At 35.2% G+C, this 27278-nt stretch overlaps 1 long non-coding RNA gene across 1 annotated transcript; it reads right to left on the reverse strand.

Annotated features, from left to right (window-relative positions):
* Positions 1 to 4957: 4957 nt before the first annotated feature.
* Positions 4958 to 12867, reverse strand: LOC122453390. Its single transcript, XR_006273032.1, has 3 exons — positions 12725 to 12867; positions 7196 to 7201; positions 4958 to 4969 (listed from the first exon to the last, which is right to left on the reverse strand). It is a non-coding gene; the product is annotated as an uncharacterized LOC122453390 (long non-coding RNA).
* Positions 12868 to 27278: the final 14411 nt, after the last annotated feature.

Below are 27278 nucleotides of genomic sequence, written 5' to 3' on the forward strand. Positions count from 1 at the left end.
CTTTCACTTAGTAAAGGGTATTTAAGTTTCTGTTATGTCTTTTCACGGTTTCATAGCTTGTATCTGTGTGTCTACAGGTATTCTCTCTTTATACTGCTATAGCTCATTTACATATTTTATTAACATTTAGCCTTTCTTTTGATACTGGCCAATTTTTATAGGTGTAAAATATATTTTAATTGTGTTAATCTTTTATGTCATTGATTTTTCTTTTTTAAAAAATGCTATTTTATTCCTTTTTCTCTTATTCAATGGGGCTTTTGTTCCTGCCATTGCAGTGGTTATTCTTGTCAGCATTACTAACAGACACATTCATGTCAAATCCTGTAGCCAATACTCACACTTTTTAATCTATTTATGACACAACTGTCCACACCCACTTTCTTCAGACACTTTCTTACTTGGTTTCTAGCATATTACTCTTATCTAATTGTATTTTTTTCCCACAGTTTCTCCTGAGTTCCCTTTTATGCTTCCTCCTCTTTGTGGGCACCCCTAAATATTGAAATAACCCTACTACTAATTTTCCTTAACTCACAAGTGTTTTGCAAATTTTTGTTATTTACATTACCTCCTCTTGTGACCATATCTTATATCATAGCTTCACATTCCATCCCTAGACTGACAATTCCTGTTTATATCACAAAATCTGACCTTTCCACTGGGCACTAAAGTCACATATAATAACTCCTTTTTGATATTTCTGATTTGAAAGCTAATAGTCATGTGTAACCTTATAAGACCAAGCCAGAAGTATTCATTCACTTCCTACCAATGCCCAACTGTCCTGCCCTTATTAGTTCTTCATCCCTATTCACAGTACCATCATTGACATAGTTTCTGGTATCAAACTTTTCAAAGATTTTCTGGATTGCTGTCATTCTTGCAAACCAAACTTGTTTTGCTTCAGGGACTTTATGTGTATTGTTCTTATTTCTAGAATGTTGTTAAAAAAAACAAACTTCTTGAGACTCAGCATTTCCCATTATCTGAGTAAATGTTCAAATATTTTTTTCTCAGAGAGGTATTCTTTGACATATTCTGAAGAGAGGTATTCTTTTCAGACATATCTGAAAAGCTTACTTCTCAATTATCCTCTGTGCATATATGCAATGCTGCTTTTTTCATAACATTGTTTAATCATCTGAAGCTAAATTGCTTATGGGTTTATTTATCTTCTGTCTCCTTATTAGAGACAATATAACAATATGTACAAATATAATGATGGGGAAGGCTCTGTTGGTGTAGTACAACTTTCTTGACTCATTATCTGAATAATTATTATAGATCAGGGCTTATATATATAGTTGAAAGACAATATGATGAAAGGAAGCTACATGTGCAAAAACAGATGGAAGTAACCAGAGCAAGAGAAATTGAGTAGGTGTCATTATTAAGGATAACAAACCAGAAGAGAGAGAAAGAGAGAAAGAGAACTTAGGTACTGAGGAGCAAATGCTTTGTGTCATGAGTATAGAACTCCCCACTGACGGGCAGGTGTCTCACGTGTGGCTGATGGACATGGATTTGGACATGAACATGCTTGTGTTCAGTTCAGTCACTCAGTTGTGTCTGACTCTTTGCGACCCCATGAACTGCAGGACACCAGGCCTCCCTGTCTATCACCAACTCCGGGAGTTTACTCAAACTCATGTCCATTGAGTTGGTGATGCCATCCAACCATTTCATACTCTGTTGTCCCCTTCTCCTGCCTTAATCTTTCCCAGCATCAGAGTCTTTTCCAGTGAGTCAGTTCTTTGTATCAGGTGGCCAAAGTATTGGAGTTTCAGCTTCAGCATTAGTCCTTCCAATGAATATTCAGGACTGATTTCCTTTAGGATGGACTGGTTGGATCTCCTTGCAGTTCTAGGGACTCTCAAGAGTCTTCTCCAACACCATGATTCAAAAGTATCAATTTTTTGGTGCACAGCTTTCTTTATATTCCAACTCTCACATCCATACATGGCTACTAGAAAAACCATAGCCTTGACTGGACAGACTTTTGTTGGCAAAGTAATGTCTCTGCTTTTTAATAAGCTGTCTAGGTTGGTCATAACTTTTCTTCCAAGGAGCAATTGTCTTTTAATTTCATGGCTGCAGTCACCATCTGCAGTGATTTTGGAGCCCCCCAAAAACAAAGTCTGTCCACTGTTTCCCCATCTATTTGCCATGAAATAATATGACCAGATGTCATGATCTGAATGTTGAGTTTTAAGAAAACTTTTCCACTCTCCTCTTTCAGTTTCATCAAGAGGCTCTTTAGTTCTTCTTTGCTTTCTGCCATAAGGGTGGTGACATCTGCATATCTGAGGTCATTGATATTTCTCCCAACAATCTTGATTCCAGCTTGTGCTTCATCCAGCCCAGCATTTCCTGTGACGTACCCTGCATGTAAGTTAAACGAGCAGGGTGACTGCGTACAGCCTTGACGTGCTCCTTTCCCGACTTGGAGCCAGTCTGTTGTTTCATGATTGTGTTGCTGCTGCTGCTGCTAAGTCGCTTCAGTCGTGTCCGACTCCGTGCGACCCCATAGATGGTGACCCGCCAGGCTCCCTCATCCCCGGGATTCTCCAGGCAAGAACACTGGAGTGGTTTGCCATTTCCTTCTCCAATGCAGGAAAGTGAAAAGTGAAAGCGAAGTTGCTCAGTCATGTCCGACTCCTAGCGACCCCATGGACTGCAACACCATGGATAAGATGGGGGAGGAATCTTTGAGACTGTTGAGACCCTGGACGGGGCCTGGCCAACCAAGCCCCAGGCCTAACAACATTCCAAGTTTTACAAGACAAAACAAACAGTATTAATGTAAAACCAGGCTTGCAATGTGGTCACAGATTGATAAAGATATCAGTTTGTGTCCTTCCTGGGATTATAAGTGGGGACCCCTGAACTGCAGTCTTTGAGATCTCACCCATGGATCATCAGCGCTGCCTGGGACCCTTTCCCATTTGGGACTCCAGATGTGCTGTGACATGGGACTTCCCAGCGTTGTTTAGGTCTGGATGTTGGACAAAACCCAGTTTGGTGATGTACTCTCTGCTCTTTCTATTTCTCTTTTGTTTTAATGTTTCTATATTGAAAGTAAGCTAGATAATTCCGTAATACACTTCTGTGTTAATTTGTATATAATGAGTGGCTTATTTTGTTAACAAATCCTTTGATCCTGAGACGAAAGTGAAAACTTTTGACAAAACAGCTTGCTAGACATTTATATTTGGTATGTTTGAAGTCTAAAATTGAGAAGCAGAGGCTTCAGGTTCATGGAGAACAGAAAGAACAAGAACAACATCACATATATATATATAAAATCATGTACTTGTTCAGACATAAAATCTTTAGATTCTAAATACCATTTGACATTTAATGCCCAGTTTTATTTTTATTTATTTATTTTTTTTCATTTATTTTTATTAGTTGGAGGCTAATTACTTTACAATATTGTAGTGGGTTTTGTCATACACTGACATGAATCAGCCATGGATTTACATGTATTCCCCATCCTGATCCCCCTCCCACCTCCCTCTCTACCCGATCCCTCTGGGTCTTCCCAGTGCACCAGGCCCGAGCACGTGTCTCATGCATCCAATCTGGGAGTTTTATTTTTAAACAATAGTATCTTTCCTAGCTAATTTCAAAGAGGCTTAGGAAGCAATATGTTGTGGAAAATAATGTGCAGAGTTCAGATACATAAATCTTAAGTACAGATCCTGGCTGTTCTGACAACTCTCTGTATAACAGCTTATTCATTAATCTCTGACATCCAAAGTTCCATATCTGAACATGTAGGGATAATAATGACAAGACTGATTCTGAGGTTGACTGAGATGGTATGTACAACTGTTAATTCTCACTCCCCTCCTTACCAAATCTTTACCCTGAGTTGTTCTTTTTGGATATGACTGCCTGTTCTAAATAATGAATGTGTGCTAAGTCACTTCAGTCATGTCCAGCTCTTGGCGACTTCATGGACAGTAGCCTGCCAGGCTCCTCCGTCCATGGGATTCCCCAAGCAAGAATACTGAGTGGGTTGCCATTTCCTCCTCCAGGGGATCTTCCTGACCCAGAGTTGGAACCCATGTCTCTTATGTCTCCTGCATCGGCAGGTAAATTCTTCACCACTGAGCCTCCAGGGGCGCCCTGTTCTAAAATACTAATAATTTGGAAAAATCATTCTCTGTATATAAAATGATGACAACAGAAAACATTTAGAAGTAATTTTAAAGGAGTTTGAGGGCTTTAGTTAGGCATGTATCAGTGAATTTGAGGAGTATTTTCAGTAACAAGGTCAGGTGCTATTTGAAAGGTATCTTCATATCATGCAATAGTGATTATTGTTTGTCCTTGTTCAAGTATTGTCATGTCAAGTGTGTATCCTTTATAGATACTATTGGATATACTGTCAAGTACGCTTGCTCTCTTATTCAAAACTCCTTTTTCAAAGATTCTATGTAAAGCAGATAGCTTCAACAAAGTATATTTGTTATGCAAAAAGAGTCAGCAACATTAATGTCAAATGGCAAATACAAATGTCTTTGTATTTTTTTAAATAATAAAATAGCTCATGTAAAATATGCACCACATTGTTAGATACCAGTTCAACAATTTGAAAATGATGGTAAGTGATGTCTCAGTGTGCTTCTCATGGGTTTCTGCTTCAAATAAAAGACTAAATTAAATGGGATTTTGAATTTAAACATGTCTCAGCAAAGCAGTTAAGCATCTAGGTGATGTTAGGGTCAAATACCAGGTTTACCAATTAGTAACTTTGGACATGTGATTCAAACTTTATGAATCTCAGAATTCCCATTTTTAAAAGAAATATGAGAATAATTAAAAACTGAGCCCACTTATCTTATGAGAATAAAAGGACATAGTATATATAAAGTCTGTAGTGTGTTGGTCTCTTAGTCGTGTCTGTCTCTGCAACCATGAGGACTGTAGCTCACCAGGCTCCTCTGTCCATGGAATTCTCCAGGCAACAGTACTGGAGTGGGTGGCCACTTCCTTCTCCATGGATCTTCCTGACCCACGAACCAAACCTGGATTTCTTGTATTGCAGGTAGAGTATTTACCACCTTAGCCACCAGGGAAGCCCAAAGTAAGTAGAGAAACTATTATTTAATAATTATTCAATAGAAGTTATTATTCTTTTATTGGAGATCCAGACTTGACCTCCCCATAATACATTTATAGAAGCCAACCTTTAAAAACCAGTCAGGTATGTATAATTTCTTTGCAAAGCCACTGCACTTGGCAACCTGTTTTCCCTCTGTTCACATGAGTGTCTCATTCACAACCCTTGAGTGCTTTAAAGTCAGTGAATTTATTTCTTATTGGTGTTCTCAGAGCCCAGCATATTGCTTGGCACATGATGGTTCTACATCTCATATTGATCGAATAAATTGGAAGATTCAAGTTCATATAACATGGCATTATCTGAGAAAGCTTATTTAAACATTCTTTCAAAAAAACTGCTTTGTTAGGGCAGTGATTTAAGCAATGTTGTTATTTTTAAGAATCTTTCTTTCCATAAAGTATATCTGTATGTTAAATTCTTGATGGTGTTCACCATTTTAGGAAGTGTGTGAATGCTGAGATAATTGAAATTTATTTTCTATAAGAACTAAAGTGGAGAAAAATTGCAAACATTATATCACATTCTCATAACACATATTTACTGACTTATTGTAATAGCCCTTCAATTCACTGAAAAGACATACAAGAATAAATTCCAGTAACCCTTTGAAAACTCAACAATACGAGTAGGTCATGTAGAAACTAAATATCCTATTAACAGTTTCTAAAACTGAGTTTATCTCTTATATTGAAGACATAGTATACTATTCTTCAAGGTTTGTTTTTTTTTTTCCCTACATGATGCATGGTTAATTTCATTTTGAAAAGTGATTAGGCTACCTGATTGATTGCAGTGATTGCTTTTCTTGTCTTGAGAAAGGAGACACAATTTATAATTCTTATTAAAAGTTGATTAGTATTTAATACTGTTAGTCTTGCTGAATGTTGCATAATAAATTCTAAAACCAAAACCTGCACAGCCAATTACTAAATATAAATACAAAGTAAATCACATCTTCAAGTGGTATAAAAAATTCAAAGGCATAATCTTCAGTGTTAAAACAAACCTAAAAAAAAAAGTCTCATTAAAGGCAGTAGCCCTGTGGTCTTAAAGAGGTTTTGTTGTCTTCTTCATGGATATGTTTGTGATTTTAGTCTGGGAATGAACACAGACTGTTTTGTCCCTAATGCATTTAGAATTTGCATGACATAAAGTTGTACAGGTACCCAACTGGATTTATTTTCCTAAGGGTATCTATGATTAACTACACCATGAATTAAAATGTGTATGCCTTAAATGTACAGACTAATTCACAAACTCATATTCTAATAATACTCTGACAAAATATTTAACTGTATTTTGAAATGGGTTTGCTAGTAAATACATTCCAAATTGCTGAAACAGATATACTCAATGTTATTACTGTGAAAATATACTTATTTCCTCCATGTATTCAACATTTCCCAGTAGGGATAAGATCTCATATGATTGCTGAATGAAAGGACTTCTGGATAGTGTGGCATGAGAGAGTTGTGACCTTCAGGTGGTATTTATTTTGTGACTCTTTGGCACTATGACATCAACTGTTTTCAGAGAGATCAGAGCATCACTTCCTCCTACCAGTCTTTGGGTGTACTGCATATGACAACTGTGAACCATACATGTTACATACCTTTAAATCTGATATAAAGGAGCAAAATCCGACAGTGAATGCAGCGTACAAAGGAATCTGTGAGTACACTTTGGTTAAGTTTATGCAGTGGCTGCCTGAAACACCCACTCTGAACCTCACGGCCCATTGTGCAAAAAGTATATCACTCTTCTGACAGCAGACAATTGAGATCAGTGGTAGTGACGTGCACATGTGCAGGAGTGCCGAGTAGGCAGAAAAAAATGAGCAAAAGAGAAATGAAGTGACCTCCTAACAGCAGATGAACATGACTCAATCAGCAATGGAAATCAATGAGCTGAAAGGAACTGGCAGGGAAAATCAATGAGGGAATAATGCACTGACCAATGAACTTTGTCCCCTTTTTGTATTCTTGTTTGGTTGTAGCAACCTAAATATCTCTTCCAGATCATTCTAGCCTTTTCATTCCTATTTGCATTCTCAGTTACCTCTAGCTCCCATGTTTCTCAGGCTCTGTGCATAATTTAAATCATCAAAAGACAACACAAATTTCATCTCCCATCTCTGTGCTGCATGCGAGAGAAAAAAAAGAAAGAAAACGGATAAAACTTCATCTGAAAACGTGGTTATGTAAAACTCTACTAACAAAAAAATTAGTAGAAAAATTTAGACTGGGTCTCCAGGGCTGTGCGAGCAAGTTTCAGCTTTGCCATTAAGCTGCATCTCGATGACATTTACTTAAACTTTGAACTTTAATTACAATGGAGATATATATATGTGTGTGTATGTATATATATATATATATATATATATGTGTGTGTGTATATATATATATATATATGTATGTGTATATATATATACAGCGCCACAGGTTAAATAACTATAGCACATCAAACAAGTAGTGAAAATATCCTTATTTTTCTCAGGACCCTAAAGTTTCTAAGTTATACATTATCAATGGTGAATTAAGCCAATATTAACACTGAAGAAGGGGTATCATTTTGTTACAAAGGCAAGTAAGATGCATGAAGTCAATTTTGCATTTAATAATAAGATTTTAGGGTTTATTTTGGATTTATTATTGTAAACCTGGAGCCAAAAAAGAGCAACTCATGGGAAGGAACAATGCCCCAAATTCAGCTGTTGACCATGATTTGGAATTTAGATTTCTGTCCAGTATTATATAGTCTTCCACAGCCACAGTCTCTGTTCTTCTGCTCTCTAACCTAAATAATAAATCTATTCTAAATCTGATGTTTTCCTGGATCCTAATGAGACTACATTAAGAAGAAAATGTTATAAAAGTATCAGAAAATCTATAAAATTTAAATAAAATATAAAGTGCTGTGATTGGGAAAATAGCAACAATCTGTACATTCAGATAAAATTAACAGGGAAAATAGTTGTTTCACTTTTTCAGCCTAAAAATAAAAATGAAAATGTATAGGTAGGTTCAATACTTGTCACATTTTGTGATTCTAGCTGAGTCGTTTTCCTTTCATCAGCAAGAAGTGACTTTTTTTTTTTTCCTAATTGGTAATGTTATCATCATTGATTGAATATATTGGTCTGTCAACATTTCTGTTTGGTTGTCTCTAGTCTCTTCTCTTGGTTCTTTCCCTAAAGAAACTGTATAGACCTGGATAGCCTAGTGATGATTTATACTTCTTTGCAACTCCCATAACATTTAGCACAGTGGCTCATTGAGAATAGATGTTTGAAGTGCAGTTTTTGTTAATGTTGTTAACGAGTTGCATAACTTGTGTTAAGTACTTATCAGTAATAATGTATAACGTCTTTACATTAAATATTTTATTCTCTGGGCTTCCTAGATGGCGCTAATGGTAGGGAAACTGTATTGCCAATACAGGAGACATAAGACACGATTTTGATCCCTGTGTTGGGAAGATCCTGTAGAGGAGGGCATGACCCCCTTTCCAGTATTCTTGCCTGAAGAATCCCAGGCAATGGAAATGTATGTTTTCCATTTCCTCTCCATTGTTGTGGTTTTTGCTTATTTGATATGATGGTGTTCCCCCACCCTCCAAATAACATCTGACATGAAATGTCAAATTATCAAACGGCATGCTACTACTACTCCTCAATTCGAAGTGGTGTACTTAACAGCCAGGGTCTTGCCCCTCTGAAGCTTTAGAACCTGAGCTATTTTACCACTGGGTTCCAGGATTTTGCAAACTGCTGACCTATGCAAATTGAAAGCTAAAATTTTCTATAAGATGTGATTTCAAAAATGTTTCTGTCTGGTCACATCAGAGAGCAAGATGGGGAGAATCAGAAGTCCGGCCAAGGGTCACTTTTCTCTTTTGCTAAGGATACTATGGTATATACTTTTGTCAAACATATTTTGCTTCTTATTTTAGGTATGGCACAGTGCATGCACTGAGTATCAATCCTGGTTTCCGGGGTAATTAGGTTCAAATATACCACTTGACAAGCTCTTTAATCAGATTATCAAAGTTATTTTTTTCCATATGAAATGTAGTAGAACAATTCATCTGACAAGGGGTCCTGTGTGGTTATGAATAATAAAAGGCACATACAATACCCAGCACAGTTAGTGCTCATGCATAGTAGGTATGCATAATGGTTACTTATATACTTTATTCTAACAAATTGTGCAAGAGGACAGAATGCTATTTAAAAAATACAGGTATTACTTTTACAAAACAACTATCCACTATAATTAGCTTCACAAAGTTTGCATTCATTTACTTCTTATTTCAGTCAACATTCTAAATCCCGAATCACAGGACAGGCAGCCAAGAAACAACTTAAGCAGGGGCATAAAAACATTATGCCTTCCTGAAGACTGTAGTCAATTGAGGGGACAGGGCTATGGATCACACAGATAAAGGTAAAATTATAACTGGTATGGTGCTTTAAGGTCAATAGCGACTGCTTGAGGCAATAACAGATGTGAAGAATGAGTAGAAGTTAACTACTGAAGAGAAAAATAACACAGTTGGAATGAGATAAATAAGACATGTTAAAGGAGGTGCAGAAGAAATATGAATATAAGGCTTCCAGGTAAATGAGCACTAGAGCAGGCATTCTGGTCAGGGCTCAAGCAACAAAATAATACTGTGCTTCATACAAGCACAGTAGCGGAAGAGTTTGGGTTACTTCAGGCTGTTGCCTTAGGAAAGCATATAGTCTATTAGTTATTAGCACCAAAGTACCTCAGAGATGCTATTCTGTGGGTTAGTCTTAAAAGGCACAAGTGTGTAAAGGATGCATAGGACCTGTCAGATACAACGGAAGGAATATTTAAGAAGGAGACCCTGAGGAAAGAATGGTGATGATTACTAACCCGGGGCTGTTGACCAGTCAAACAAGGTGATTGAAGAAAAGAACATCTTTGGCAGCAGACATCATTGCTGGAAGCTGACAGAACACAAGTTCTAAGTTAATTGGAACTAGACTTTTGTGGAATGAGGTAATGATATACTGCATGTATTAAATTTTGAATTCTTTTCAAAACAATGACAACTCACTACCATATAATGCAACCCAGATTGTAACAGAATTTGGCCCATGAGAATGGAAAAAACAAAGTTTATTTTTTTTAACCTCTGTTTTGCCCAGAATGTGAATATTATCACTGGTAAGTAGAAATAATGTTGATTGGTAAAAAGTTGAAAATATGAGAAATAAACAGATGATGTTCAAAGGAAGAATGCTATCTTAAAAATATTAAAGAGAATGAAGTTTATCTATTTACTTTGTAATATTGGCTTAAAATAAGCAGGGTACTATACTTTATGAGCAGTCTGAAATTACCTATGCAAAATACATGTAGAAAAAAATGATAAGAAGGAAATGTTAACAATAGTTATTTGCCTGTCAATGGTAGAACCACCTGCAAATAACACACAGACACACACATAGACACAAATAATTTTTCTAAATGTCTATGATTTCAAACTTTTTCTAAAACTAGAAGTTAATATTTTTATAACTAGAAAAAGTAACAGAAATCACAGAAAATTATTAAGATTGTATTAAAAATAATTTTGGTGGAAGAAAAAACATTTAGAAATATGACAGTATTTTGTTAAATTGATCTTCTCCCTAAAATTTAGTTAATGACTAATTTAGAACTAGACACAATTTTGTCACATTTTCGAAATTTTCAAACAAGTTCAAAAATCAATGACATTTGTGGAGACAGTATTGAAATTAGCATGCATAGCTTATTCAATCTGAAAATATTTTAAAATTTCCCTAAAAATGTCTGAATATTTGTTAAGGTATGTGACAAAATTTAACATGGGAAATATATCTGCAAAGATAGTTGGCTCTTCCATCCTGCATGTATCCTGGTGATGATCTTTGTGTGAATATGGGCCAGATTTTCCTCATTCATCATAGGATATCAATCTTTCCATTTAACATCTTTTGTATAAAACATATGGATCTCTCTGAGAATACTTGGGGTTCAGGTTTTTGCAGGTATCTTTAGCCTTACCTTTTGGTTACTACACATCTGCCAAAAATCTAGCTGAGATAAATGCTACTAAAGAAGGTAATCTGAAAAACAAGCTATTCTCTCCTCTACTTTATAGTCAATCTGCATAAATTTGACCACCAGATTTTGGCTTAGTTTTCTGTACTTCTTCATTAACTTGGTTTACAGTAAGTCTATGTTCATTGAATTAAGGTATGATGTTTGTGGTAAACAGAATCCAGGCCTCCATAATCTTTGCTTCTTAATGTGATGTTTTGAGGTAAATTAAGTAATGTGAGAAGAGGGATTTTTCAGATGGAATCAAGATTATAGACTTTAAGATAGGGACATTATCCAGGACTATCTGGATGGGTCCCTTCCAATAACTTGAGCACAAAAAAGCAGATAAGGTCAGTTAGGTTAACATGAAAGATATGGCAAGAAGAGTTAGGGGAGACTAAGCAAAAGGAGAGATGAGAGATTCAAAGTACAGTGAAAGGATTTCACCCAAGCTGCTGACTTTCAAAATGTAGAAAGTGCCTTGAAGCTATGTAACATAGGTTACCTCTAGAAGCTGAGACTGGGGACTAACAGAGTCAGTAAAGAACGGGGACCTCATGCTACAACCAGGAGAAACTGAATTCAGTCACTAACCTGAATGAACTTGGAAATGGATTCTCCCCAAAGCCTCCAAAAGCAAAGCCAGTCACATTAATACCTTGATTTCTGCCTTGAATACTCCATGCAGAGAAATTAGCTAAAGCTGCACTCAGGCTCACAAGTACCTGGGCTTGAAATCTAAAAAAAAAAATCTTAGATAACATATTTGTGTTATTTCAAGCCACTAAGCTCTTGTAATTTTTTTATAGAGATAATAGACAATCATACAGTGTTCTACTTCTGGTTTTTCTGTGGGGTAAATACAAGAATGGTCATATGAAGAATGCTTAGTTAGACATTTTCTGGGGCTTCCCTGGTAGCTCAGTTGGTAAAGAATTCACCTGCAATGCAGGAGACCCTGGTTGGATTCCTGGGTTGGGAAGATCTTCTGGAGAAGGGATAGGCTACCCACTTCAGTATTCTTGGGCTTCCCCCATTGCTCATGGTAAAGAATCTGCCTGCAATGTGGGAGACCTGGGCTCAACCCCTGGGTTGGGAAGATTCCCTGGAGAAGGGAACGGCTACCTACTCCAGTATTCTGGCCTGGAGAATTCCATGGACTATATAGTCCATGGGGTCACAGAGAGTCAGAGACTACTGAGCGACCTTCACTAGACATTTTCTAAAACTCTAAGATCTAAGGTCTTAAATTGTCCTTGTATAAGAAAATATATGCTATAAATAGGCCTATTATATTTGAGAGTAATACAACTCATCATTTATCTCACAATCACAATATGAAAAGACAACCTATGGAAAATATTTGCAAATTATATATCCAATAAAAAGAGGTTAGTATACAAAATATACAGGAAATTCATATAACTCAGTGTCTAATCTAGTGTCTAGTGAAAGTCACTCAGTGGCTGTTTGTAACCCGATTCTCCACGCCAGAATACCAGAATGGCTAGTCCTTCCCTTCTCCAGGGGATCTTCCCAACCCAGGGATAGAACCCAGGTCTCGCACATTGCAGGCAGATTCTTTACTGTCTGAACCATAAAGGAAGCCCAAGAATACTGGAGCGGGTAGCTGATCCCTTCTCCAGCAGATCTTCCCAACCGAGGAATCCAGCCAGGGTCTCCTGCATTGCAGGCAGATTCTTTACCACCTGAGCTACTAGGGAAGCCCCAATAGCAAATACAAAAACTAAAATTAAAACAAAACAAGAAAAAATTGGTAAAGGACTTGAGCAGAAGTGTTTCCAAAGACATACAAATGGTCAATATGAATATGAAAAAGGTGCTCAACCTTTGCACTTCAAACTTGAAATACAAGTCAAACCCATAGTGAGAGATCAGTTCATACTTATTAGAAAGATTATTATCAAAAGATAAAACATATAGTAAGTGTTGGCTAAGATTTGGAGAAAAGATAACATGTGTGCAGTGTTGGTGGGAATGTAAATAGGTGTAGTCACTACAGAAAATAGTATAGAGGTTTCTCAAAAAATTAAAAATAGAACTGCAAATGACCCATAATTCCACTTATGAGTATTTATCCAGAGAAAATATAAATACTAACTTAAAAATATACATGCAGCCCTATATTTACTGCAACATTATTTACAATAGCCAAGGTATGGAAACAAGCTAAATATCTATCAATGGATGAATAGACAAGGAAATTATGGTGTATATACACAATGGAATATTATTCAGCCATAAAAAGAAGAAATATTTGTCATTTGTGACATGGATGGACCTTCAGGGCATTATACCAAATGAAATCAGATAAGGACAGACACCTTATGATCTCACTTATGTGTAGGATCAAAAAAACAAAAACAAAACTGATCTCACAGATACAAAGACCGTATTGGTGACTGTTAGAGGGTAGACAAAATGGGTGAAGGGGGTCAAATAGTATAAACTTCTAGTTACAAAATAAATAATTTTTAGGGATGCAATATAAAAAAAATAAAGAATACATCTATTACACACATGCACACAGGAATATAATCCATCCTTTTAAAAAAAAAGGAATTTCTGTCCTTTGTGACAACATACATAAGCCTGGAGGGTATTATGTTAAGCAAGACAAAAATATACAAATGCTACATATTATCACTGATATGTGATCACCAATATTACTATTGATACCAGTCTCACTGATATCAATAAAGAGATAAAATTTATAAAAATAAATTAAATAGAAGTTCTAGAGCTAAAAATACAATAGCTGAAAATAAAAATTCACTAGCAAGATTCAAAGAGAGGTTTTATTGATCAGAATAAATGTCAGTCAACATGAAGATAGGATAACAGGAAAAAAAAAGATTGAATAAAAGGGAAGAGAGCCTAAGGGAATTTGGGAACACCATCAAGTAGCCCACTATATGCCTTTTGGAAGGAGAAGAGAAAGATGAAGAAGCAGAGAGAATATTTGGAGAAATAATGGCCAAAGCATCTAAATTTGAAGAAAGATGAATATAAACATCTAAGAGCCTAAATGACTTCAAGTAAAATGGACTCAAAATTGCACACTGGGACATATTATAATTAAACTTTTGAAGTCAAAGAGAAAATCGTATAAGCAGCAAAAGAGAAATGATTTGTCACATACAAAGGATCCTCAGTAAGATTATAAGCAGAATTCTTATCAGAAACTATGGAGGTCAAAAAAGTAGTGGGCCAATATATTCAAAGTGCTAAAAGAAAAAAAAAAAAATCTATCAACCAAAAACTATATTTGGTAAAATTGTCCTTAAAAAATCAGGAAGAATAATCATATAATTGCTATTTATGAAATTAAAGTATGTTATAATAAATAACATGAATTTCAGTAAACAAATTCCAAATGCATTCATTACAAAACATAAAAAGGAAAATTTAGGGAGAAAAATATATTAGAGAAAAATTAATACATTCCTAGATAATCAATGTCTGAGGGAGTTTATTACTATTAGATCTGCTCTGTAAGAAATGCTAGAGTCCTGTAGTTCAACAAAAAGTTCAACACCAGACAGGAACTAAAAGCCAAATAAAGAAATAAAGATCTTTGTAAAGGTAAACACATGAAAAATTATAAATCCTAACATAATTGTAACAATGGGTGCACAGCTGCATTTTGTGTTTCCCATATGATGTAACAGAGTACTACTTTAAAAAGCAATAACTCTAAAAGCTAAGAGTATTATAACTTTTGTTTGTAATTCATATTCTGTTTTTAACATTTTAAAAGACAATTGTAATTAAAAGAATTATCAGTTCATATTGTTGGGCAAAAGATTTATGAAGATGTAGTTTTGCAGCATCAACAACTGAAAGGGGTGGTGCGTGCATGCTAATTCACATCAGTCATGTTCGACTCTTTGTGACCCTAAGGACTGTAGCCTGCCAGGCTCCTCTGTCTACGGGATTCTCCAGGCAAGAATACCAGAGTGAGCTGCCATTCTTTTCTTCAGGGAATCTTCCTGACTCAGGGATCGAACCCATGTCTCTATGTTTCCTGCATTGGCAGACAGGTTCTTGACCACTAATACCACCTGGGAAGCTAAGGAAGAAAGGGGTGGTGATGGGCTGTGAAGAACAGAGTTTTTGCCATGTTATTAAAGTTAAGACTGTATAAATTCAAATTAGAGTGTTATAATTTTAGAATGCTAAATGTAGTCTCCATAGTAACAATAAAGAAAATAGTTATAGTATATAAACAAATAGAAATAAGCAAGCAATTTCAACACTTCACTGCCACAAAACCGACTAAATAAAAAGAGTAACACAAACTATGAGGGACGAGAAATTACATACACATGTAAAATAAATGGCAGAAAGAAAAAAGTAAGTACCTTTTTATTGGTAATTACTTTAAACATAAATGGATTAAGTTCTTCAAGTGACAAAGATTGACAGAATTTTTTTTTTTTTGTAAAGAAAACAAGCAAGCAAAGAAAAAACCCAGGAGCCAGTTATATGTTGTGTACAAGGTACTCACTTCAGAACTAGAAAAAATGTCTAATAAGGGATTATTGTCCAAAAATAAGTAATTCCTAAAGCCATCATCAACAACAACAAAACAATGCAATTTAAAAATGGTCAAAGGAATTAGATAGACATGTCTTTAAAAAAGATATAAAAATGGCTAAGCATGTGAAAAGATGTTCAACATTAGAAAAATGCAAATCAAAGCTATTCCCATTAGGATGGCCACTATTTTTTTGTTGTTTTTAATTTTTGTTGGAGTATAGTTGATTTAAAATGTTGTGTTACTTTCTTCCATACAGCAAAGTGAATCAGTTATACATATACATATACTATGGCTACTATTAAAAAAAAACATAGAAAATAAGTGTTGGTGAGAATGTGGAGAGATTGGAACCCTTGTACATCATTGGTAGGAATGTACAATGCTACAGTAGCTATGAAAACAATATCAGAGTTTAGAAAAATAAAATTACAATTAACTTGTGATTCAGTAATCCTAGTTCTGGGAATATATTATAAACAATTAAAAGCTGGTTCTCAAAGAGATATTTGTATACTTATGTTCATAGCAGCATTATCACAATACATGGAAGCAACTCAAATTTGTATTAATCGACAGATGGATAAGCAAAATGTGGAATATATACACAATGTAATATTATTCAAACTTAAAAAGAAAAGAGATAAAAGTGTATCCTACAACACAGATGAACTATGAGGAAACTATAGTAAGTAACAGAAGTCAGTCATAAAAAGACAAATATTATATGATTCCATTCTATGACGTACTTAAAAGCAATCCAAATCATAGAGATAGAAAGCAGAATGGTGGTTTCCAGGGGCTGAGGAAGAAGGGAATGGGGAATTGTTTAAAGAGTAGAGAGCTATAGTCTCAAATATGAAGAGTTCTGGAAGTAGATGGTGAAATGGTACACAACAGTATGAGTATGTCTGATACCACTGAACTGTACACTTCAGTTGAAATAGAAAATATTATGTCACATATATTTTGTCACAATAAAAAAATGGGTAGGAAGGTGTATTTGTCATTTAAAATCTCTATTCTGAAAGCTCAAATAATTTTGGAAAATTTATATAAAATGAAAATGCTCTTTCTAAAAATGGTATTAACAACCTTTAAATAATAAGTAGATAAAAAATAATAAATAGATAACTTATTTGAAATGGTAATAAAATAAATAGTATGCAATATGAGTCATATGAAGGTGGCTTTTTTCTGACTTCCATAGAGCAGTGTCTTCTGTAATTTGTATTCTACAAATTCTTATGAACGTATATGTGAATTTTTTCACATATTGCTCCCTTCTTTATTTTTTTTTAACTTAAAAATAAACTATTTTCATGTTTGATTATTTTGGACTAGTTCGTTGGTTTTCAAGTACTTGTTATACAGCTAGCAGAGCATAAAATTACTATTTTTTTTCTTTTGGTCCCTTAATTGGCCAAAGCTGCAACATCTGTCACTTTTGTGAGAATCAGATTTCAGTTTCAAAGGCAGTATTAACAATCTGGCACAGCCATATCAGTATTACTTTCATTTAATCTTTTTGCGCATCCTCCCTACTTTCACTAATCACTCCACACACTTCAAATCTACTCGCCTTCACAAAGTTCCCTTTCATCTTATGAGACCCGGTACTGCATCTTGCCTGGCTATGGATTCTTCGGTGTGTGCCACCTAAGCATTGCTCAGTGATTCATAATTACTTGTAGAATTTTTGTACCCATTTCCATCATTTTTCCCTTTGCCAAAGAGTAAAATTTTATGTCAATTAGCCACAATAACATGCTATGAACCAGAATTTAATCAGTAATAAGGGCTTCCCGGGTGACTCAGTGGTAAAGAATCTGCTGTCAAGCAGAAGACCTGGGTTCAATCCCAGGGTTGAGAAGATCCCATAAGAAGGAAATGCAACCCACTCCAGTATTCTTGCCTGGGGAATCCCACGGAGGGAGGAACCTGGCAGTCTACAGTCCATGGGACCACAAAAGAGTCAGACAGGATTTAGCAACTAAACAAAAGTATAATGATCATTAAAATGGATGTAATAGGAACACGCAGAACTTTCCTGGTTTTGTGTGTTTTGTTTGTTTGCTTGTTTTTTTTTTTTTTTTTAAATTTCAGCCTCTGTGGAATACTTCTAAGTTGCTCCTCATGGAATAAACCTGCCCAAACAGATTAGCTCTGAGGTGAAATAAAAAACACAAAGGCAAGCTATTATAAAAGTACAAACATAAAATTTCTTCCCTGCTTGGTAAAATCCCTTTAGGGTATTGCAATGTTAGTATTATTTATCCTCCCCTTTTCTTTTATCAACTGGAAAGGTAGTTTCACTTTCTGCTATTATAGCTTCATACCCTCTAGTCACATGGACACTAGAATAGCAAAAACAGAAACTGTACTCTTTCTTTTGTCTCCATCCTTTGACAAAGTTTGCCAATAAGCATACCTTCTAACTAAAAGAAAACAGAAGAAAAAACTCCCTATTTGTTCAATTCTGCTTTTTCTGAGATTGCATAGCAGCAAGGGCAAAATTGACTATACTACTGAACAATATATGTTCAGTTTTATGTTTTATATGTTCACAAAAGTTTTACATGTTTTATACATTCACAAAAGTTTATGTTTTATATGTTTATATATTTTATATGTTCACAAAAGTTTTACTCTTTAGTATGAAAAACATATGAAGTTTTTTTCCAAATATATGAAAAGAAGCAAAAAATTTTGGATTGATGTAACTAGCTCTACCCAAAAAAACTGTTTTCATAACAGCTTCATTATTTATTCACTTTATTTGATTTAATAGTCAAGGCAATTGATTTTTTTTGAGGTACAATTCCTGTATTTATACTTTTAGGAATGTAAATAAAAAAATAAGTAAAATACGTGAAAGACTGTGGTGTAAATACTATAAAATTGTAAATATTAAGCAGCACACATAGAAATCAATACATAAAATTAATTGAAAAATAATAAGAAAATATCAGTGTTTGTTATGATGGAATAGTGACAGATTAGCTTTTTGCACATCAACTCCTAATTGTTAATAACTATAAAATACAAAATGCATGTTTTTGAAGACATCAGAGGTACACTAAAACATCCACAGCTTAAGGGGTAAGAATCACAAAAAGAAGACAAGAATATTGAAACAGATCCAAACTATTCAATGCTTTCCCCCACCAAATATTTACTACTTTTGAAAGTAGCAACCAAAGGAGAAGTGAATAATGAAGTAAAAAGCAATAGCTGTGGCTGGTAAATATTGGTTAACTTTCCAAAATCTCATGAAGCAGGAAGACAAAATTTGAGTTTCTGGGCTATAAGTTAGCCAAGCCATAAAGGACTAATATGTTAGAGTGGAAGAAAGCATTTTGAAGTGAGCCCAATAGTTCAAGACAATTTTAAAATCAAGCCACATTTTGATTTCTAAGAGGTGCTGCTATGATAGACTTAACACTAGAGAAAGGGATAGCTAAAAATGCTAGGAAGTTGACGAGAGCTGTCAAGACTTCATACTGATGTGGGGAAAAAAGTGTTTCAGAGGCCATCTTGTATTAGAGGTCTTGATAAATTCTTTTAACACACACACACCCACCACATACATACACACAAAGCCCACATAAGACCAAATAGGAAATAGATAAGGTTTCATGAAAGGTTAAATAACAGCTTTGACCAAACTCAATTTCAATATTAAACTAATCTGCTCCTGTTCTAACAATGTGGTATAATATTTTTAAGAGGAACTTAATAGCATTTGTAGGACCAATAAGTATATTTTTATCTAATTTGTTTTCATATAAAATGGCCAAAATATTCTTTTTGGAATACCAGAAAACATAATAAAATGAGTAAAATGGAAATAAATGGTATATCTAACACAGAGGTGATCTCAAAATTATAGTTATCAGAGAAAAAATAGACAGCAAGAGGGACATTTTAACTCAAAAATGTGAAAACCATAGCAAATAAATGAAAATTTATGAAACTGAAGACTGTAACAATGGGCATTCAAAAAAATGCTAGAAGAAGACATCCCTGGTGGTGCAGTGGATGAGACTTTGTCAATCCAAGAAGCGTGGGTTTGATCCCTGGTCTGAGATGATTACACATGCCGTGGAGCAAGTAATCTCGTGAGCCACAACTGCTGAGTCTGCACTCTAGAGTCTGTGCTCCTCAACAAGAGAAGCCCCCGCAGTGAGCAGCCTTTGTACCACAACCAAGAGTAGCCCCCATCCTCTGCAATCGGAGAAAGCCTGAACAAAGCAAGGAAGACCCTGTGCAGCAAACTTAAATAAATAAATAATAATAATAATGCCAGAAGATTTTGCAGCAAATTAGGCAAAAAAGAAGGGAGGATCACTGAATCAAAAGAAAATACCCAAATGGAAAATATTAGATGTAAAGAATAAAGTTCAAAACATACTGACAAGACTATAATACATATAACAAAACCTACTGAAAAGTTCCGACATAAATGCATGTGGAGTCCCCAAGGAAAAATGGAGCTATGAGGAACACACCTTCTGAGAAGATAGGATGGCCAAAACCTTTTTCTAAACTGATGAACGATAAAAACACTGAAAATTAAGAGTTCTACAAATAAAATGTTTGAAAGTAAAAGTGTTGAGTAAGTTATACAGAAATACCTTATTAAAATATATTAATAATAGGCAAGTGAAATGCTAAGACAAAATTATTAGAAGACATTATGAGGTATATTTTATAAAGATAAAAATATGATGGGAGTTTTTTGGCAAAAAATTTAATGGCAAATATAAATGCTAATTTAAATTTGTATACTTCTGTAAATGTATAAACTATACTAAGCAAGATTTTATATGACCATAAAAAATAGGAAAATTAACAGTAATATATTAGATTTGAACACATTTTGGTAATTTATGGAAAAGTTCCCAAAATATTCTGTAAAAAGATGGGATATTTGGAAAATTTAACCAGGTTTTTACTGAACTGCCATTTGGAAAACATACATAAAGTAATTGCAGAACAAACTGCAAAAAGCAACTCTTATTCACAGGGATTCTAAATCCAAATGAATTATGTAAACCTAATCTCATCAAATTTCAAATGATTAAAGACAGAAAATTGTATCTCTGTACTCTAGAAATACAGAAAACAGTGAGAAAATGACAAAAAGAAATATAAAAAAATCCATAAATATTAAGAAATAAAGCAATCTACTTCCAGGTGTATAAGATGAATTTAGAAAAGGCAGAGAAATCAGAAATCAAACTGCCAGTATTCACTGGATCACGGAGAAAGCAAAGGATTTCCAGAAAAACACCTACTTCTGCTTCATTGACTTCGTTAAAGCCTTTGACTGTGTGAATCACAACAAACTGTAGAAAATTCATTCTTAAAGAGATGAGAATACCAGGCCACCTTACCTGTCTCCTGAGAAACCTTTATGCAAGTCAAGAAGCAACACTGAGAACCGGACACGAAACAACTGGTTCCAAATCGGGAAAGGAGTACGTCAAGGCTGTATCTGTTACCCTCCTTATTTAACTTCTATGCAGAGTACTTCTTGCAAAACGCATAGCTGGATGGTCCACAAGCTGGAATCAAGACTGCCAGGAGAAATATCAAACATCTCAGTTGTGCAGATTATGCCACCCTAACGGCAGAAAGGCGAGGAGAAACTAAAGAGCCTTTCGAAAGTGAAAGAGAGTAAAAAAGCTGACTTAAAACATAAAATTCAAAAAACTAAGATGATGACATCCGGTCCCATCACTTCATGGGGAATAGAAAGGGGAAAAGTGGAAGCAGTAACAGATTTTCTTTTCTTGGGCTCCAAAATCACTGCTGACAGTCACTGCAGCCATGAAGTTAAAAGACGCTTGCTCCTTGGAAGGAAAGCTATGACAGACCTAGACAGGGTATTACAAAGCAGAGACATCACTTTTGCCGACAAAGGACCACATAGACAAAGTTATGGTTTTCCCAGTAGTCATGTATGGATGTGAGAGTTGGACCATAAAGAAGGCAGAGCATCGAAGAACTGATGCTTTCAAACTTTGGTGCTGAAGAAGACCCTTGAGTTCACTGGGCTGCAGGGAGATCAAAATAGTCAACCCTGAATCTTCATTGGATGGGCTGATACTGAAGCTGAAGCTCCAGTACTTTGGCCATCTCATGCGAAGAGCAGATTCATTGGAAAAGACCCTGATACTGGGAAAGATTGAGGGCAGGAGAAGAAAGGGATGGCACAGGATGAGATGGTTAGATAACATCAAAAGCTCATTGGACTTAAATCTGAGAAAACTCAGGGAGATAGTAGAGGACATGGGAGCCAGCTGTGCTGCAGTCTATGAGCTTGCAAAGAGTTGCTGTACAGACTTAGCAACTGGACAGCAACAACAATAAAGCAATATGCACATAAACAAGCCACATATGAGGAATCAATAATAATCAGAGTTAGAAAATATTTTGAACTGAATGATAGTGAAAAGATGTTTTAGTAAGTATCTGTAATGCTCCAAATGAAATAGAGGGAAACGTATATCCCTGAATTGATTGTACAAAAAAAAAAACACAAAAACCCACAGAATTAGAATGATGTGACAATAAGCAGAAAATAATAAACTATAGAATAAACATATAATACAAGTATTAATCAAGCCAAAAGTTGTTCCTTTGAAGACACTAATAAAATTGATAAACTCTGGAAAGTATGATCAAGAAAAAAAGGCAGAAATTTAAAAAATTCAGGGAAAAAAATACCCTAGTTGTTCAATATTCAAGCAATAAACAAAAAACTATAGAGTATTATGAATAAATATTTTAAAATGAAATGGCAGTTTAAAAAGTATGCTAAAGTATGCTAAAAAGCATACTTTTTTAGAAAAAAGAACACAAAATCCATTCAAAAATATAATATAAATGATTGTATATCTATCTTCATTAAGTTCCATTATTTAATGAAAAGCATTTCCACAAAAAGTCCATATTAAAAATACTACATCACTGAGGTTTACCAAACATCTAAAGGAAAAAAAAAAAACTAAAATCGATTTACACAAACTCTTTCTAGACAGTACAAAATGATAAAACTTTGCCATTCATTTTATTAGGGTAGAATAAGTTATACTCCAAAACCTAAAAATACATTAGTATATAAAATTCTGTAAAAAAACATAATATTAATTTATTATAAATTATTAAAAGAATATATATGCTTCAAAAGATTCTATAGGTGTATAATACATCAGAGTTAACTTCTTTAATTCCAAGAATGTAAGTTGACTATTCTATCAAGTTAAGTGATCAAAATTGATTTAAAAAAGAATGAAATTGGTACACCACTATTAAAAACAGCACAGAGGTTTAAAAACTAAAACTAGAGCTACCATCTGATTCAGCAATCCTACTTCTAGGCATATATCCAGAGAAAACCATAATTTTCAAAGACACATGCACCCCAATGTTCACTGAAGCACAATTTACAATAGCCAAGACATGGAAGCAACCTAGCTATTCATCAGTGTATGAATGGATAAAGATATGGTAAATATGTACAACGGAATACTTTTCAGCCATAAAAAAAATAATGAAATAATCATCATACTGAGTGAAACAAGTCAGATAGAGAAAGGTAAATATCATATAATATTGTTTATGTGTGAAATGTTTTTTAAAAAGGTACAAATGAGCTTATTTATAAGACAAACAGTCACATATGTTGAAAAAAACGTATGCTTACCAATGGAAAAAGGAGGAAAGATAAATTGGGAGAGATAACTACTAAGAACCTACTATGTAACACAGGGAACTCTACTCAAAACTCTGTAATGACTTATATGGGAAAAAATGTAAAAAAGAGGAGAAATATGTATGTATAGAACTGATTCACTGTGATGTTTGAAAATTTGAAAACAGTATAGACTTTCTCAAAAAACTAAAAATAGAACTACCATATGATACAGCAATTACACTCCTCAGTATACATTTGAAAAACAAAACAAAAGCTCTACTTTGAAAAGATCCACACAAAGTTCAAAAGTATCAATTTTTCAGTGCTCAGCTTTCTTACAGTCCAGCTCTTACATCCATACATGACCACTGGAAAAACCATAGCTTTGACTTTTTGACAGACTTGACTTGGTTGGCAAAGTAGTGTCTCTGCTTTTTAATATGCTGTCTAGGGTGATCATAGCTTTTCTTCCAAGGAGCAAGTGTCTTTTAATTTCATGGCTGCAGTCACCATCTGCAGTAATTTTGGAGCCCAAGAAAATAAAGTCTGTCACTATTTCCATTGTTCCCCCATCTGTGCCATGAAGTGATGGGACCAGATGCCATGATCTTATTTTTTTGAATGTTGAGTTTTAAGCCAACATTTTCACTCTCCTCTTTCACTTTCATCAAGAGGTTCTTTATTTCCTCTTCACTTTCTGCCATAAGGGTGGTGTCATCTGCATATCTGAGGTTATTGATATTTCTCCCAGCAATCTTGGTTCCAGCTTGTGCTTCATCCAGCCTGGCATTTCACATGATGTACTCTGCATATAAGTTAAATAAGCAGGGTGACAATATGCAGCCTTGACATACTCCTTTCCCAAAGAAGGACAGATTACAAATTAATGCTCTTTCTTTAACCCATTAAAGAACAGAGGTCAGAGGGAAAACAACTAATCTCACATTGAGAACAAAACAGATATGTAGCCAGAAACAGAATTATGTATTTACTTAGGAGAGATACTGATGAATGCTGTATAAATTGATAACATTATTAGGCTAGGGTTTTGTTTTAACAACATGCACTTTAAACTAAAAACATGGACAGGTTAAAAGGATGTAAAAAGTTATAGCATGTAAACACTAATCAGAAAGAGCAGGATTGGTTACATTAATTTCAGAAAAAGTAATTCTCAGGGAATAAAAAAATACCTGAAGTGAATTGAGGCATTACATACTAATCAAAGGGTCAGTTTTTCAAAAGACAAAACAATCTTAATTGTGCTTATATCCAACAATAAAGCATGGGAGAAAAATTGATAGATACAAAAGAAAAAAAAATCTGCAATTACAATTAGAAATTGCAAACTTCCTTCTCAGTAATTGATAGAATAAATGAGCAGAAAACCAGTGAAGATGTAGATGACCTAACAGTGCTAACTAACTTGAAATAATTCACATTTTTACAGCTCTTGACTAAACATAAGTTGAACATTCATTCCTTTTCAAGTGTTCAAGGACACACACATAACACTCTACTGAAACTTTGACCTGCTCCCCAAATGGCCCAATGAAGCACATTTTTCCAAGGACACAATCTACTTTTAAAATTCAACAAACTAATGTCCTCACAAAAGCACTCTTCTAGATAGATGGAAGAATATGTTCAAAGTGGAAATGGGCAAAGGAGTTTATAAGTGGTATGATAATTAAAAAAAAAAAAAAAAAGTCTCCACTGTATCATATCAACCAGAAAAGAAGATACAACTTTGCTGGAGAGGTTAGATATGAAGAAGTTAAAATATTGGGAACCCTGAAAAGAAATCACATTAATCAAAAATGCTTCCTGTTTTGATTTTTGAAGTAATTTAGAAAATGAGTAAAACCTCATATTTTGGTGAAGGCAGATGCAAACATTTACAATGAGTGTGAAAGGTCAAGAATGAAGAGAGTTGGAAACTGAGTACTTAACAAGTTAGACGACCAGCAAAGTGATGGAGATTTTAGTGGAGATAGGGGAAGATTTTAGAAAAGAGTGAAATGGTTCAGGTACTCATATCAGCTGTCTAGATCACTTGAATTAGAACATTCAGAAACTCTTTAAAGAACAGATTCTTTCACTATCACTTCAAGTCTAAAATTCAAACCTCAAAATATGTACTGCTGAAAAATAATTCACAGGAAAACAAAGATTATCTATAAGTTTCATTTGCTTCCTGGTTGTTCATTAGTAAAAAATCTGTCTGCCAATGCAAGAGACATGGGGTCAGTCTCTGGGTTAGGAAGATCTCCTAGAGAAGGAAATGGAAAACCATTCCAGTATTCTTGCCTGGAAATCACATGGACAGAAGAGACTGGTGGGCTATAGTCCACTGGGTCACAAGAGAGTTGGACACAACTTAGTAACTAAAATAACAACAAAAATTTTATTCAGGTATATCTAGTTTTCCCTTTTCCAATCTCACTCTATCTCAATGAATTCAATGTGTTCTGATAATAAAATGATTTTCCTATTAGAAAACTTAAGAAACAATTGTTGTTACTCAGTCGCAAAGTCATGTCAGACTCTTTTCAACCCCATGGACTGCAGCATCCCAGGCTTCCCTGTACTTCACAATCTCCCAGAATGTGCTCAAACTCATGTTCTTGCATTAATTATATCATTCAAACATCTCATCCTCTGTTGTCCCCTTCTTTTCCTGCCCTCAGTCTTTCCCAGCTACACAAAAGCTCTTGAGTGATCAAGCCCGGTCCCTGGTCCTGAAGCTAAATCTTCTTTGGAGATCACGAATCTGACTCCATTCACCATAAGCTATCATCTTGGGGGCTCATCAGGGATCTTCAGGACAAGGTAAGAACATTCAAGAGTTCTAGCCTCTCTGCTTTCTCAGTATACACATTTTCCGCTCTACTTTACTAACTCTACAGTGTGCTTGTGTGAATGAACGACACATCCTGCGTGAAGCAAGTTCTGTGGTTTCAAGGTGCCTCGTAATGACTGAAGGCAGCCCCCAAAAGGGGCTTATAGCGACCTGCCAATGTCAAGAGACACCCAAGGTCACTGCTAGGGGAGTGGCCAGAAATGGGCAAAGCATGTGGACTGAACTTTCTTTTCTTGGTCATCTTTTCCTGGTCTCTTTGACCGTTTTGTAATTGCATTGGGAATTAGAACTGCTAACCTAATCTGTCGGATCATAGACTTTCAAGGGACTTGTGATCCATGCTGTTGCTTTGTACTTTTACTTAGACCCCAAGTTTGGAGGCGCCTAGCCTTGCTAGGAGTGGAAAGTTACAAGAGCATGTTTGGGAGCGAGGCAGAGCTCTAGCTCCAGGACTGTCTCTTAGGCTAGAGGTCACTCTCTGGCTGCCTGCCTCAGAGCCAGCGACCTGAAGGTGAATCTTTGTCATGGCCGTGCCTCTGATCTCTGTGGATATAAGCACTGCTGGTGACCATGAGGTTTTCGAGGACACACAAGGGGAATTGCAGGATTTGGTCAGATTAGAAGTGCAATGGGCTTCTTCCTTTGGTGCGCTAGCTCTTGGTGGACCAAAGGAGGCTCTTTGGTGGCTTTTGTCTCAACTGCCTAGATATTCCTTTTGTGGAATGTGTGGGAATGAACTGGAAGGATTGGCCCTAGTAACTTGAGGACAAAAATAACTTTTTCCTCTCTGGCCAACCCTCCACAGCTTCTTTTGCTATTACATATACCGGCATGGTGACATTCAGAAGGGACATCTTTATTTTCATCTCTTTATGACTCACTGCTTCTACTGAGGTCAGGACTGTACTCAAGAA

The sequence above is a fragment of the Cervus canadensis genome, chromosome 14, assembly GCF_019320065.1.
Source record: "Cervus canadensis isolate Bull #8, Minnesota chromosome 14, ASM1932006v1, whole genome shotgun sequence".
Taxonomy (NCBI): Eukaryota; Metazoa; Chordata; class Mammalia; order Artiodactyla; family Cervidae; genus Cervus; species Cervus canadensis.